General features: G+C 35.9%; 1 non-coding gene across 1 annotated transcript; it reads right to left on the bottom strand.

The window, feature by feature from the left end:
* Window positions 1-15,543: 15,543 nt before the first annotated feature.
* Window positions 15,544-15,648, bottom strand: LOC122696723. The gene has a single exon (XR_006341850.1). It is a non-coding gene; the product is annotated as a U6 spliceosomal RNA (small nuclear RNA).
* Between the last annotated feature and the right edge of the window lie 223 nt (window positions 15,649-15,871).

The following is a 15,871-nucleotide window of genomic DNA, read 5'->3' as shown; positions in this document are numbered from 1 at the left end:
GGAATTAGGCAGTTTCTAAAGACTTTAATGTGTAGGAGTTTGGAAGAGGGCTGTTTTTATTAATTAAAATGTTTGAAGAATCTGCATTAGTATTCTGCTGATGGTGTGATCAGGGCATATCTTAGCGTGACTTCCCCTTACTTCCTCTTGTTCACTTCACATTCACGCAAGTTAATGGGAGAATAGTTAAGAACATTGCCTGTACTTTTAAAATACTTCATGCAGTACACTCATCAGCCATGCTAGATTCCTTGGTCACCTAATAAATACCACATTATATATTTAGTATAGAACTGGATGTAGCATAATTCAGTATGGATTTGTGTTTGAATATTGCAATTGTCAGTTATCAGCTATATGACTTTAAGTAAATTCCATCATTTTTTCTGTAAAACGGATATAGCAGTTACCTTACAAGTTTACTGTGAGAATTTAATAAGAATATTTTTAAATTCATCATGATATGCAAATTTCACATGCACAGTCTTTGAACATATTTAATTTGTTTTACTTTCCTTTGAAGGAAAGTTATTTGGAGAACCTTCAAAACCCACTCTTTTTTGATAATGCCAATATCAATATTAATATTTTTATTGTTATATTATTGGCAGATATTTACTGGCTACTTATTGTATGCAAAGTGCTATGCTAAGTAAAATATATAATTTATCTCTTTTAAATCTCATAACTGCAGCATGATATAAATATTATCTTATATTCTTCATTTCAGGTTGAGAACACTGAAATTTGTGAAGGTCAAAGAACTTACTCAAGGTCACAGAGGTCCAAAATGACAAAGCAGGGATCTGAGTTTAGCTCTATCTGATATTAAATCACATCCTTTTAACTGCTATGCTAAGCTACCTATTTTACTGTCTTTGATAGTATGGTGTTTGAAGGCATAAAGATATTGGATTGACCATAAAGCTTGTTTGGGTTTTTCCATAACAGCATATGGAAAAGTCCAATCGAACTTGTTGATTAGCCCAATATATAAATATTGTATATGTATATACAACATATACTGCATTATATGTATACTATATGTATTTCATTTCATCCAATTAAAAAGGAAATTCATTGGTTACTTAATGTATGACTTTGTTAGAGTCTGTCATATATGTTACTATGATTATAGTATAACCTTTGACTTCAAGGAGCTCTCTGTGTGTGAATATATTCTCTTTTCTTTAGATATTTTTCGATGTGAATCATTTTTTAGGTTTTTATTGAATTCATTGCAGTATTGCTTCTGTTTTATGTTTTGTATTTTTTTGGCTGCAAGGTATGTGGGATCTTAGCTCCCTAACCAGGCATTGAACCCATGACCCCTGCACTGGAAGGCAAATTCTTAACCACTGGACAGCCAGGGAAGTTCCTGAATATATTTTTTATGCACCTATAAATGTCAGAATGAATCACTGAACTGAGGTTTAAAAATGTTTTAATATACAAAATTTGTTAATGGAAAATTATTCCTAGAAGTCAAGCTAGGAATGCCACCAAAAATGTTATTCTTTATAAAGCAGAAGACAATAGGGAATAAGCACAACAAATGCACTATGGGGGAGTAAATATTGAAGGAATATTAGGGACAAAATAATATTTTTAATGATAATTATCTGTCTATATAGGCACAGAGTCCTAGAATGTTAGAGTTAAAATGGAAGTTCACGACCTATGCTGGTTTCTTGCACTTTATGTGGTGGGTCTTTGATAAACAAATCAATGACGTATCTATTTCAATTTTTCAATTAATGATAAAAAGAGCACTAAAGTCATGAAGGAACAAGGGCACATTTCACATATTAAGTTAAACCTCAGCCCACTAGGATTTGTGATGGTGACATATATAAACATTTGTTGGTAAATGGCAAGCATTAAAACATGTGTGTATAAAATTCAGTATACCTTCCATGAGCTTAAAGTGACTCACTGGAGAAAGGGGGACTTGTAAGCCCCTGTTTCTCCTAAGTCCACGTGCAAACATTACCATTTACAGAACCACCGTTTTACTAGAATTGGCCATGAGTGAAAAGAACATTTAAACTCAATCTCATCAATTTAAGTTTGTTTTTGTAAGAGACACAGATTGCAGTCGAGAAACAAATTAGTGACCTGGAATGAATTTCTGCATCCTTTTGTTCTTTATTTAATTTTTTTTTTTTGCCTATGCCATGCTGCTTTGTGGGATCTCAGTTCCCCCACCAGGGATGGAATTAGGGCCACCATGGCAGTGAAAGCACTGGATCCTAACCATGAGACCACTAGGAAACTCCCCACCTCTTTGTTCTTGGTTTTGTTCAATTGCTCAGTCATGGCCGACTCTGCAACTCCATGGACTGCAGCACGCCAGGCCTCCCTGTCCTTCACTGTCTCTCAGAGTTTGCTCAAATTCATGTCCATTGATTCAGTGTTGCCATCCAACCATCTCATCCTCTCTCACTCCCTTCTCCTCCTGCCCTCCATCTTTCCCAGCATCAGAGTCTTTGTTCCTATGGGTAATTAAATGACACAGAATCATAACTTTAGGGTTTTCAACAAAGAACACTTAGAACTGCCTGGGATTGGTCACTCTGAGGTTTGGTAGTAATTTATTGTTTATGTTGCAGATCACACTTATCCCTCAACTGGCCTATTCAATATCCTCCCCTCAGGTCACCATCACTGTCCCCACTTCTCATGTTCATGGCAGATACTACTAATTTACTATGGCCTTCTTTGCTGATGAACCTAAAAATGGTCTCAGAATTCTTATTAATACGATATTCTAAGTAACCAATACCAGTTGATTTGTCTTTTAATATGTGATGAAAGCTATTTGCCCTTGCAGGTACAACAGGAAAAACTGAGGGTATTGTGCTAGAGGGTACAATCCCAGTAATTACTGCATAGTTCTGGACATGACATTTAACCTCCTAGTGTCTCTGTTTCATTGCCTATATATGGAGACAATAATTACTTGTATAATAATTACTTTTTTGAAGTTATAGGATGATTATAAAGACATTATATATGTGAACATCCTTGGACAGAAATAAAAACCTCAAGAATATCTATAGCAAGGTAAGTTATTGTAATTACCTAAGTATGAAGAAGTCCCTAATGATATTCAAAAGCAAACTTTTCCCCATTTTTGCTTCTTTTACTTCTATGGCCTTCTTTTTCTTACCTATAAACTGTCAGTAGTATTATATGTATAGTTATTATGAGGATTAAACATAAACGTATGCAGAAAACCCTAGTATAGCTTTTGGCAGAATTCAAACTCACTAATGTCATTATTATCCTCCTCACTTGCTAGCTCTCTGGCCAGTGCTAGCAAAGTTATGGCTGAGTTGGCCCTGAGCCCTTAGCATAAATGAGCATGTTTAGGCCATATCAAAAGAGAAGCCAGAAGGATCTAATGCATTATAACTATGGTTGCTCAGTCCCTTCAGTCTTGTATGATTCTTTGTGACCCTATGGACTGTAGCCACAAGGCTCCTCTGTCCATAGGATTCTCCAGGCAAGAATACTGGAGTGAGCTGCCATGTCCTCCTCCAGGGAATCTTCCTGACCTGGGATTGAACCCACATCTCCTGCACTGCAGGCGGATCATTTACCACTGAGCCACCAGGGAAGCCCCTGACTATAGTTAACAATACTGCACTGTATCCTTGTATATCCTGTATTATATATTTGTACTGTACTATATACTTGTGTATACTGTCTTATATACTTACTTTATTATACACTTGTTAACAATACTGTATTAATACACTGTTGTTATTTAGTTACTAAGTCGTATCTGACTCTTTTGCAACCCCATGGGCTGTAGCCTGCCAGGCTTCTCTGCCCATGGATTTCCCAGGCAAGAATACTGGAGTGGGTTGCCATTTCTTTCTCCAGGGGTTCCACCTCACCCAGGGATCAAATCTATGTCTCCTGCATTGGCAGGTGGATTCTTTACCACTGAGCCACCAGGGAAGCCCTTTTAGTACAATACTGTATTATATAATATATTATTATATATACAGTTGCTAAGAGAGTAGATCTTAAATGTTCTCACCACAAAAAAGAAATGATAATTATGTGAAGTGATGGAGGTGTTGACTAACCCTTCTGGGGTAGTCATTTCATGGTATATAAGTATATCAAATTATCATACTCTATACCTTAAAATTATGCAATGTTATATGTCAATGTATACTAATGTATACTAGGGGGGAAAAGTAACAAACCAGGCAATAAAATCTGGTGATGTTCTGATGGTGATGGATGGGACTGGTTATGTTAGTTTGATGATTCACTCCAGAAAAAGCAGATGAGATGAGAAATGGGATGCGTATGTGCTGAGAAATGCTGGTGAGATGAGGTCAGTGGTAATCCAAAGGGCACCAGCTCCATGTTGGTGACATCATCATCACCAGAGCTAGTATGTACTGTAGGCTTACTAACCGCAGACACTACATATATGATACATAATATAAAATTCATGCAATCGTTACATATATTATCTTACTTAACCTGTTAGCCATCAATTACAGGCATGAAAACTGAGACCTGGAGAAGTTAAATAGTTTTCCCAAAGCCAAAACTTGGAAAGAATAGAACTGAAATTGAAATCAGACATACTAATTCTTAGTCACATAATTAATGTAAAAACCAAGCTGAGGTTCAATAATCCAGTAAATTTTTTTAGTGGGAGAAAGATAAAGTGGAAGAATGACCTTTTGGAGTAGAGTTACAACATAAAATGTAGAATGCTCATTTAGGTTTGAAATTCAGCTAAAATAGATAATATTTTAGTATAAATGTGTGCCAAATATCATCTTTTTAGCTTTGATACATGTATATATCATGAAATGCTTGACATAGTAATGTTAGTTAACATATCCTTTACTTCACATAATTGTCATTTTGTTGTTCGTGGTGGTGAGGTGACAACAGTAAAGCTTTCTCATAGCAACTTTCAAGAATATGTTGCATTATTGTTAGCTATAATCACCATCTGTATATTAGATCCTTGGAACTTACTCATCTTATACCTGAACATTTATACCCTTTGACCAACATCTTCCCATTTCCTCCATTGCTGAGCCTCTGAAAACTACCTTCTTCTGTTTCTATGCATTTGCTTTTTTTATATTCTATATTTTAATTGAGACTGAGCAAACTTGGGCTTCCCCGGTAGCTCAGCTGGTGAAGAATCTGCCTGAAATGCAGGACACCTCGGTTCAGCTCCTGGGTTGGGAAGATCCCTTGGAGCAGGGCATGGCAACCCACTCCAGTATTCTTGCCTGGAGAATCCCCCGTGGACAGAGGAGCCTGGTGGGCTACAGTCCATGGGGTCTCAGAGTCGGACATGACTGAGTGGCTAAGCATACAACCTCTGGGAGATCACGAAGGACAGGGAAGCCTGGCACGCTGTAGTCCATGGGGTCGCAATGATTCAGACATGACTGAGTGACTGAACAGCAATGACAACTAAGATCATGTAGTATTTGTCTTTCCCTATCTGACTTATTACCTGTACCATAATGGACCCCAAGGGGATCCATCCATACTGTTGCAAAAGATAGGATTTCCTTCTTTGTGACTGAATAATAGTTCATTGTGTGTGTGTGTGTGTGTCTGATCACATTTTCATTATCCATTCATCCATCCCCAGACACTTAGGTTGTTTCTATGTGTTGACCACTGTAAATAATGCAACAGCAAACATAGGAGTTGAAGATATCTCTTTGAGACAGTGACTTTATCTCATTCAGATATATACCCAGAAGTGAAGTTGCTGGATTATATGATAATACTGTTTTTAATTTGTTGAGAAACCTCTATACTGTTTTATATAGTTGTTGCACCAACTTATATTTCTATCAGCAGTGCATCAGGATCTTTTTTCTCCACATCCTCACCAGTATTTGTTATTTCTTGTCTTTTGGATAACACCATTCTAACAGGTGTGAGGTCATATCTCATTGTAGTTTTGATTTGCATTTCCCTGATAATTAGTATGTTGATTAGCACCTTTTAACATACTTGTTGATCATGTGGAAGGCTTCTTTGGAAAAGTGTCTAAGTCCCCTGCCCATTTTTTAATCAGATTTTTGTTGTTGTTCTTATTGAGTTGTGTGAGTTCCTTATATATGGTGGATATCAACTCCTTTTCAGACGTCTGATTTGTGAATATTTCCTCCCACTCCCAAGGTTACCTCTTCATTTTGTTGATTGGTTTTCTTGCTGTGCAGAAGGTTTTTGTTTGATATAGTCCCAATTGTTGATTTTTGCTTATAGTGCTTATACTTTTAGCATCATGTACAAAAAATAATTGCTAAGACTAATGTTAAGGTGCATTGCCCCTATGATTTCTCCTACAAGTATTATGGTTGCAGATCTTACGTTTAAGGCCTTAATCCATTTGAATTATTTTTTCAGGAGTGGTGTAAGATAGGGGTCCAATTTCAATCATTTGTGAGTGGATATTCAGTTTCCCCAGCACATTTTATATTTTTGGTTCCTTTTTCAAATATTAGTTGACTCTACATGCATGAGTTTATTTCTGAGCTGTTTAATCTTCTCCACTGCTCTATATATTCATTTTATACCAATATTGTACTCTTTTGATTACTGTAGCTTTGTTATATAGTTTGAAGTCAGGAAGTATGATGCTTCCAACTTGGTTCTTTCTCAAGATTTCTCTGGGTGCTTCGAATCTTCTTTGATTCCATAGTAAATATATAATTATTTTTTCTGTTTCTGTGTACAATAAAATTGGAATTTTGATAAGGATTGCATTGAATCTATATTTGGTTTTGGATAGACAGTCTTTTTAATAGTATTAATTCTTCTGATTTATGAACACTGAATATCTTTCCATTTATTTGTATCTTCTCATTTTCTTTCATCAATATCTTACAGTTTTTGGTGCATAGAGCTTTCATTTCCTTCATTAAATTTACTAGTAAGTATTTTACTCTTTTTAATGCCATAGGAGTCTTTTTTTTAACTAATGTGGGAACACTTTTTAAGGGGAAACAGCAAAAAGAGTAAAGAAAGTATTTACTTGGTAAAACATGTACTTAAGGAACATTAGTATTGGCAAAATTCTTAATTGTGTCTTATACAGACCACTTGATTTTTTTATTACACAGCAAATAATATTTGTAGAAGATACAGAATTTTTCTATAGAAATGGATTTTTAATCAGTTTTTTGAAATTTCTTTTATTAGACTGAAGTTTTTGAAAATCTAGTAGAAGTTATGGACTATTTCTCCAGAAAAGGCTTATACATAAGCCTGTACTTCTCTCCTAAAAAACAAGTAGTGCCCGTATTTAAAATCCATGCTTCAAGGGTTCAAGATGGCCATTTGGGAAAATCCTGAACTCACCTCTGCCCATGAATGCAACAGATATGCGATTACATATGGAGTAATTCTAATCTAAACAGTGTGGTGCTGGCAAAATAGACACATAAATCAGTGAATTAGAACTGAGAGCCCAGAAATGAACCCACACATATGTAGCAATCAGTCTACAACAAAGAAGCAAAGAACTTACAATGGAGAAACTATAGTCTCTTCAACAAATAGTATTGGGAAAACTGGACAGTCACATGAAAAAGAATGGAACTAGACCACTATCTTACACCATACACAAACATTAACTCAAAATGGATTAAAGGCTTGAATATAAGACCTGAAGCAATAAAATTCCGAGAGAAAACATAGTCGATAATTTCACTGACACAGATATTAGCAATGTTTTTGTGGTTCTGACTCCAAACACAAGGGAAACAAAAGCAAAACTAAATGGGATGACTTCAAACAAAATAGTTCTGCACATCAAAAGAAACCATCAACAAAATGAAAAGGCAACCTACTGAATGGGTGAAGATACTTGCAAATAATATATCCAACAAGGGGTTAGTATTTAAAGTATATAAAGAACCCATATGACTCAACAAAATAACAAACAATCTGACTTAAAAATGGGCAGAGGATCTGCATAGACATTTTCCAAAGAAGACATACAGATGCCAACATCCACATGAAAAGATGTTTGCCATTACTAATTATCAGAGAAATGCAAATCAAACCCACAAATTATGACTTCACACATGTTAGAATGGCTATTATCAAAAGACAAGGACTAACAAATGTTGGAGAGGATGTGGAAAAAAGGAACCCTCTTACATTGTTAGATGGACTCTAAATTGGTGCAGTCAATAGTAGAGAGATTCCTTGAATATTAAAAATGAAACTATGACATGACCCAACGATTTCACTTCTGGGAATTTATCTGACAAAGACAACAATGCTAATTTGAAAAGATATACGCACCACTATGTTCATTGTAACATTGTTACAATGGCCAAGATGTGGAAGCAACAATGTGGATGAAACTTGAGGGCAATATGCTAAATGAAATAAGCAGACAGAGAAAGACAAATGCTATATCATTTCACTCATATGTGGAATCTATTTTTTAAAAAGTGAACAGACAAAGGAAACAAAAACAAACTCATGGATACAGAGAACAGATTTAGTTCAGTTCAGTCGCTCAGTTGTGTCCAACTCTTTGTGACCCCATGAATAGCAGCACGCCAGGCCTCCCTGTCCATCACCAACTCCCTGAGTCCACCCAAACCCATGTCCATCGAGCCGGTGATACCATCCAACCATCTCATCCTCTGTTGTCCCCTTCTCCTCCTGCCCTCAGTCTTTCCCAGCATCAGGGTCTTTTCCAATGAGTCAGCTCTCTGCATCAGGTGGCCAAAGCATTGGAGTTTCAGCTTCAACATCAGTCCCTTGAGTGAACATCCAGGACTGATCTCCTTTAGGATGGACTGGTTGGATCTCCTTGCAGTCCAAGGGACTCTCAAGAGTCTTCTCCAACAGTTCACCACAGTTCAAAAGCATCAATTCTTCAGTGCTCAGCTTTCTTTATAGTCCAGCTCTCACATCCATACATGACTGTTGGAAAAACCATAGCCTTGACTAGACAGATCTTTGTTGGCAAAGTAATGTCTCTGCTTTTTAATATGCTGTCTAGGTTGGTCATAACTTTTCTTCCAAGGAGTGAGCGTCTTTTAATTTCACGGCTGCAATCACCATCTGCAGTGATTTTGGAGCCCCCCAAAATAAAGTGAGCCACTGTTCCCACTGTTTCCCCATCTATCTGCCATGAAATGATGGAACCAGATGCCATGATCTTAGTTTTCTGAATATTGAGCTTTAAGCCAACTTTTTCACTCTCCTCTTTCACTTTCATCAAGAGGCTCTTTAGTTCTTCACTCTCTGCCATAAAAGTGGTGTCATCTGCATAGCTGAGGTTATTGATATATCTCCCAGCAATCTTGATTCCAGCTTGTAGTTCCTCCAGCGCAGCATTTCTCCTGATGTACTCTGCATATAAGTTAAATAAGCAGGGTGGCAATATACAGCCTTGACGTACTCCTTTTCCTATTTGGAACCAGTCTGTTGTTCCATGTCCAGTTCTAACTGTTGCTTCCTGGCCTGCAGACAGGTTTCTCAAGAGGCAGGTCAGGTGGTCTGGTATTCCCATCTCTTGAAGAATTTTCCACAGTTTATTGTGATCCACACAGTCAAAGGCTTTGGCATAGTCAATAAAGCAGAAATAGATGTTTTTCTGGAACTGTCTTGCTTTTTCAATGATCCATCGGATGTTGGCAATTTGATCTCTGGTTCCTCTGTCTTTTCTAAAACCAGCTTGAACATCTGGAAGTTCACAGTTCACGTATTGCTGAAGCCTTGCTTGGAGAATTTTAAGCATTACTTTACTAGTGTGTGAGATGAATGCAATTGTGTGGTAGTTTGAGCATCCTTTGGCATTTCCTTTCTTTGGGATTGGAATGAAAACTGACCTTTTCCAGTCCTGTGGCCACTGCTGAGTTTTCCAAATTTGCTGGCATAATTGAGTGCAACAGTTTCACAGCATCGTCTTTCAGGATTTGGTTATGAAGAGGAGGGGAACTAGGGGAATGAGTGGGATGGGTAAAGGGAGTCAACTGTATGGTGTTGGATGGTGATCATTTAGTGATATGTACTTATGTTAAACTATAACACTACAATACTTCCAATCATTCAAAACTAGATAGCATGGCTTACTGAACAATGTATCTTGAAGTCAGAAAGACATGTCTCACATAGTAGTAGGCTTCCCAGGTGGCACTAGTGGTAAAGAAACTGCCTGCCAATGTAGGAGATGTAAGAGGCATGGGTTCAATCCCAGGGTCAGGAAGATCCCCTGGAAGAGTAAATGGCAACCCACTCCAGTATTCTTGCCTGGAGAATCCCATGGACAGAGGAGCCTGATGGGCTGTAGTCCAGTGGTTCACAAAGAGTCAGACATGACTGAAGTGACTTTGCACGTACGCATGCATAGTAGTGGGCTAGTAATTGTTTAACAGTAGGCTCTTGGAATGGGAGATCCATGATTTCTAGCATTTGCAATTTCCATGGTATGATTATTCCCACTGTGGCAGATTTCAAGCTTACTTGTATAGCATAGAATCACTGAACACAGAGGGAGGGAAAAAAATGCACAATAGCACACCATTGTATAGTATTCCATACATATGCATGCACGAAAAACACATGCAAAAACCCTCAAGAACTGAGATAATCATGAAACTAACAAAATAATTAAGATAGGATAAGTTTTGAGTAATTATGACCTTTGTATTTAATATTATTTATGTCTTTGTAAGTTTATAAAGTTTAATTTTTAATAATGGCCATGTTTAAAAGTAGCTTGCAAATTTCCTGAAGATTAATTTTACTACATTTTTTTTTTTTGTTCTCTGGGCTATTTACATTAGGACCTTGTTGTTTTTCTGTCTTGTATATAGTAGTTTGTATCTGCTAATCCCAAACTCCTATTTTATGCCTCCTCCCCTTTCCCCTTTGGTAATCATAAGTTTATTTTCTAATATGTATGAGTCTGTTTCTGTTCCATAAAGAAGTTCATTTGTATCATATTTTAGATTTGACATATAAGTGATATCATGTGATATTTGTTTTCCTCTTTCTGACTAACTTCACTTGGTGTGATAACCTCTAGATCCATCCATGTTGCTGCAATTGGCATTATTTCATCTTTATATGGCTGAGTAGATGGTGACTGCAGCTATGAAATTAAAAGACGCTTACTCCTTGGAAGGAAAGTTATGACCAACCTAGATAACATATTAAAAAGCAAAAACGTTACTTTGCCAACAAAGGTCTGTCTGGTTAAGGCTATGGTTTTTCCAGTAGTCATGTATGGATGTGAGAGTTGGACGGTGAAAAAAGCTGAGTGCCGAAAAATTGATGCTTTTGAACTGTGGTGTTGGAGAAGACTCTTGAGAGTCCCTTGGACAGCAAGGAGATCCAACCAGTTCATCCTAAGGGAGATCAGTCCTGAGTGTTCATTGGAAGGACTGATGCTGAAGCTGAAACTCCAGTACTTTGGCCACATCATGCGAAGAGCTGACTCATTGGAAAAGATCCTGATGCTGGGAGGGATTGGGGGCAGGAGGAGAAGGGGACAACAGAGAGATGGCTGGATGGCATCACCGACTCGATGGGCATGAGTTTGAGTAAACTCCGGGATTGGTAATAGACAGGGAGGCCTGGCGTGCTGCGATTCATGGGGTTGCAAAGAGTTAGACACGACTGAGCGACTGAACTGAACTGAATATTCCATATGTAATATGTATATATTCTGTTTTCTTTATCCATTTATCTGTCCATGGAAATTTGTCCATGTCCTGACTATTGTAAATAGTCAGAATAGAGGTACATGTAGCTTTTCTAATTAGAGTTTCCTCTGGTTATATGCCCAAGAGTAGAATTGCTGGATCATATGGAAACTTTTTAAACATTTTTTAAGGAACTTCCATACTGTTCTTCATATTGGCTGTATTAATTTACATTCTACCAAGAGTGTAGGAGGATTCCTTTCTCTCCACACCCTCACCAGCATTTATTGTTTGTGGACTTTTTAATGATGGCCATTCTGACTGATGTAAGGTAATACGTCACTGTAGATTTGGTTTGCATTTCTCTGATCATTAGCAATGTTGAGCATCCTTTCACGTTCCTATTGTATGTCTTCTTTGGAGAAATGTCTGTTTAGGTCTTCTGCCCAGTTTATGATTGAGTTGTTTTTCTAATTTTGTTATTGAGTTGTATGAGCTGTTTGTATATTTTGGAAATTAAACCCTGTCAGTCACATCATTTACAAATATTTTCTTCCAGTCCATAGGTTGTCTTTTTGTTTTTTTTTATGGTTTCCTTTGTTGTGCAAAAGCTTATAAATTTGGATTAAGTTCCATTTGTTTGTTTTTGCTTTTATTTCTGTTGCCTTGGGAAACTTACTTAAGGAAACATTTCTACAATTTATGTCAGAGAATGTTTTGCATATATTCTCTTCTAGGAGTTTTTATAAGATAGGTGTCCTGTCTTTAAAACTTTTTGAGTTTATTTTTGTGCATGGTGTGAAAGAGTGTTCTAACTCTGTTGATTTACATGTAGCTGTCCAGCTTTCCCAACACCACTTGCTGAAGAGACTTTTTCTCCATTTTCTATTCTTTCTTCCTTTGTCAAAGATTGAGTATAGGTGTGTGATTATTTCTGAACTCACTATTCTGTTTCATTGACCCATATGTGTGTTGTGCTAATACCTTGCTGTTTTGATTATGGTAGCTTTGTGGTATTGTCTGAAGCCTAGGAGTGTTATGCTGCCAACTTTGTTCTTTTTCCTTAGTACAGCTTCGGAAATTCTGGCTCTTTTGTGATTCTGTATAAACTTCAGGAGTATTTTATCCAGTTCTGTGAAATCCCCTGAAAATTTAACAAACAGCTCTCACTTGTTCAGCATGTCAATAGCTTGCCTCCTCATGGAATCTGTAAATAAGTCTCATGGTTGTCAAAAAAAAAAAAAAAGAAAAGTGGTAATACATGTAAAGTGCTAAGAAGGCTTGAAATAGAACAAGTAATTATAAATGATTATTGTTATTAATTTAATGAGCAGTTTTATGCTTGTCACTTTCATCAGTGTCCTAAGAGAATTAATATTTTAATGTAATTTTTCTATGTTACTGTTCAATAAATAAGGGAAGAGGGATGCATTTTGCTCCTTCCAGTGCCTAAGGCATGATCAGATAGTAAATTCAATTTTAAAAGGTACACTCACTACTGATAAGTTAGTCCAGCAATATGTCACTATAAATAGAGCTTGGCAATTTCAATACATTATACTTCAAAAGCAGTGTTTATCATATTATGATAAATTTCCCATAGAACAGTATATAATTTTCCTCAACATGTTCCAAGGGTTCACCTGGATACTGAAGTTTGTTTATGTATTTTCTTTTATCTGTACTACCTGCCAACTTTAGGTGTTTAAAGAATAACTGGATCTCAATTTATGTTTATAAGCTTCTACTATAACAGTAATCCTTGCTGGGCTTTTAAAATTCATTAAATAATGTATATTCTTGTCTTGTTCCATTTTACTCTTATCTTCCAAAATGTGATATGGATATTAAAAATAGTATTATGCAGTTTCTGTGGACTAGCTAACCATTCAGACACAAAGAGGGAACAGCAATGTTAGTGAATGTATCTTTTTTTTTAAGTTTCATGGATTGCCCCTTTGTTTCTTTAATATGTTGATAGACTAGAGACACTGTGTTTCTCTATATCACTTTCCGAAAGCAGGATGAAACTGCCAGGACCCCTTCAAAAAGGTCAGCATTTATGGAATAACCACAAATGTGATCAATCAAGTCATTCCAATGGAGCAATAACCAGTGTGACCTTAACAGACTTTGGCTTTTGGAGCCAGATCGCTTTAGTGACAGACATAACCCTGGTGGGTCGGCAGCATCCTTCACTGCTCACTCTGCCATCTGCCACTGTGGAAACTTCATCATTAAAGGCAGAGTGGTTGCTGGACAAATTTGCAAATGGTTTTGAGAGCATTATTATTGCACAGAATGTTACCATCTGTAAGTAGGCAAATCTGAACTGCAGTATATGTCTACCTAACTTTCTTTTTCTATGTATATCTTAATAGAAAGTATGCATGCATAGGTCTCAAACCGGGGAAAACTACTTTTTGTATTATGGAATTATAGCCTTGCAAAGGGCCCCTAGAGCTTAATTTCCTATTTTTAACTACTTCTGCATTTAAACTATCACAGATCAAAGAATATCTCTTTAATTTTACATTTCATTGTCTCTCTTCATTTACAAAGTATTTTTGATTGTTTAATTTTGCTCAAAGTCCCATTATTATATTACATTATTATTAGCAAATATTCACATTAACATATATGTCTATACACATATCTTTTAAAAATACTTCAATTATATATCTGAAGTAGTACTACCTGTCTTCTTGCTACCATTAACCATTTTAATATTATAAACACAATATAAAGAAAACATTTAACCAGAATTTCCAATTCTTAAGCCAGGCACTGTTTTATATATATAAATGTATAAAATATATATGTATGTATTATTTATATATATTCATATTAAGTCCTACTGCATAGGATTAGAATTGTTATAATTGTAGCTATATAGTTATAGTAATGTGGTATTTTATATTATATTATTATGATATTCATATTATATTATTAATATTGCCATTGAATGACAAGGTAACCAAGGCATGGAAAGATAAACTGATACTCAGGAATACACAGTTTGATAAGTGGAGATCAGGTATACTGAACTCAGTCTGGGTTCAGGATCTGTTATTTGTTGTTCTGAATCTGTGGGAGTGGCCAAAATACAGGCCATCAAAGAATGTGAGTTATGTTGAAAGGCCATAAATAGACACTAAAATGAAGAAGATATGAATAGCTAAAGACAGTGACATTTGAGCATCAGTAAGAATGATGAATGCTACCGAAACTTTCATTATGTACAAATCCAAAAGTTCATAATGTATGAGAGAAAACCAACAGAACAAAATTTAACTCATTAACCATTTTATTTAAAAGCAAAAAGCTAAGAATAAAAAACTTGTCTTGCTTTCCCTTTATGAGTTATATTTGAAGATGACCAAATAGTCCTAGCTAGTGAAGAAAAGTTCTCTACAAAGAATTCTCACTGAAAGATGTTAATGGAATGATAAGTGAGAAAAGCATTATTTTGCAACCTCTAATAAAATAATTGACATTTATTTTGGATCTTATCAGAAAGTGAATTTCCAAGTTGTGTCTCTAAGAAAAGAGCTTTCTATAATAATAAATAGATTGTATAAATAGATTAAAGGAATACTGGTTTGTAACCTGGAGACATGTAACTTTTTTATAGAAAACTACATTTGTGAGAATATTTGTTCTACATTGTTCATGCAAACCTTTAAAATGTTTTTCATAGAAGGTTAATTTTATTCACCAGATCTAAGATAATTTAGCCACTGCTTATGACCTCACTAATTAACCTCTTAATAATTAGAGTCATATAAAAGGAAAATACATGTCTTTTATCATGTAGAACATTGCTAAAGTCGTTTCTTCTCACAGAATGTTATTATTACTCTTTTTGTGCTTCATAAGTTTGCATCATCCTTGCACAGGAGCCATGATAATCTCCTATGTGTCATTCTAACTTTAGTATATGTGCTGCCAAAATGAACACGCAAAATATTAAAGTTAGAATTAATAGTGGTCCTGGCAGATTAAATAAGTTTAAAATAGAAGCTTAATGGAGAAGATCAATGTTTCAGAAGTGACTGGCCACAATGTGAGTAGGAAATCAGGTAGAAAATATTTTATTAATCTGAATTTAGTTAGTGGCAGAAAGAATGGATATGATTCTTTGAATGTGAGAGGAGTTCTGGAAGTAAAATTAACAGCATTTG

This window comes from Cervus elaphus, chromosome 6, assembly GCF_910594005.1.
Source record: "Cervus elaphus chromosome 6, mCerEla1.1, whole genome shotgun sequence".
NCBI classification, from domain to species: Eukaryota; Metazoa; Chordata; class Mammalia; order Artiodactyla; family Cervidae; genus Cervus; species Cervus elaphus.
The sequence above is the reverse complement of the archived record's forward strand: the minus strand, read 5'-3'. Positions and strand labels throughout refer to the sequence as shown.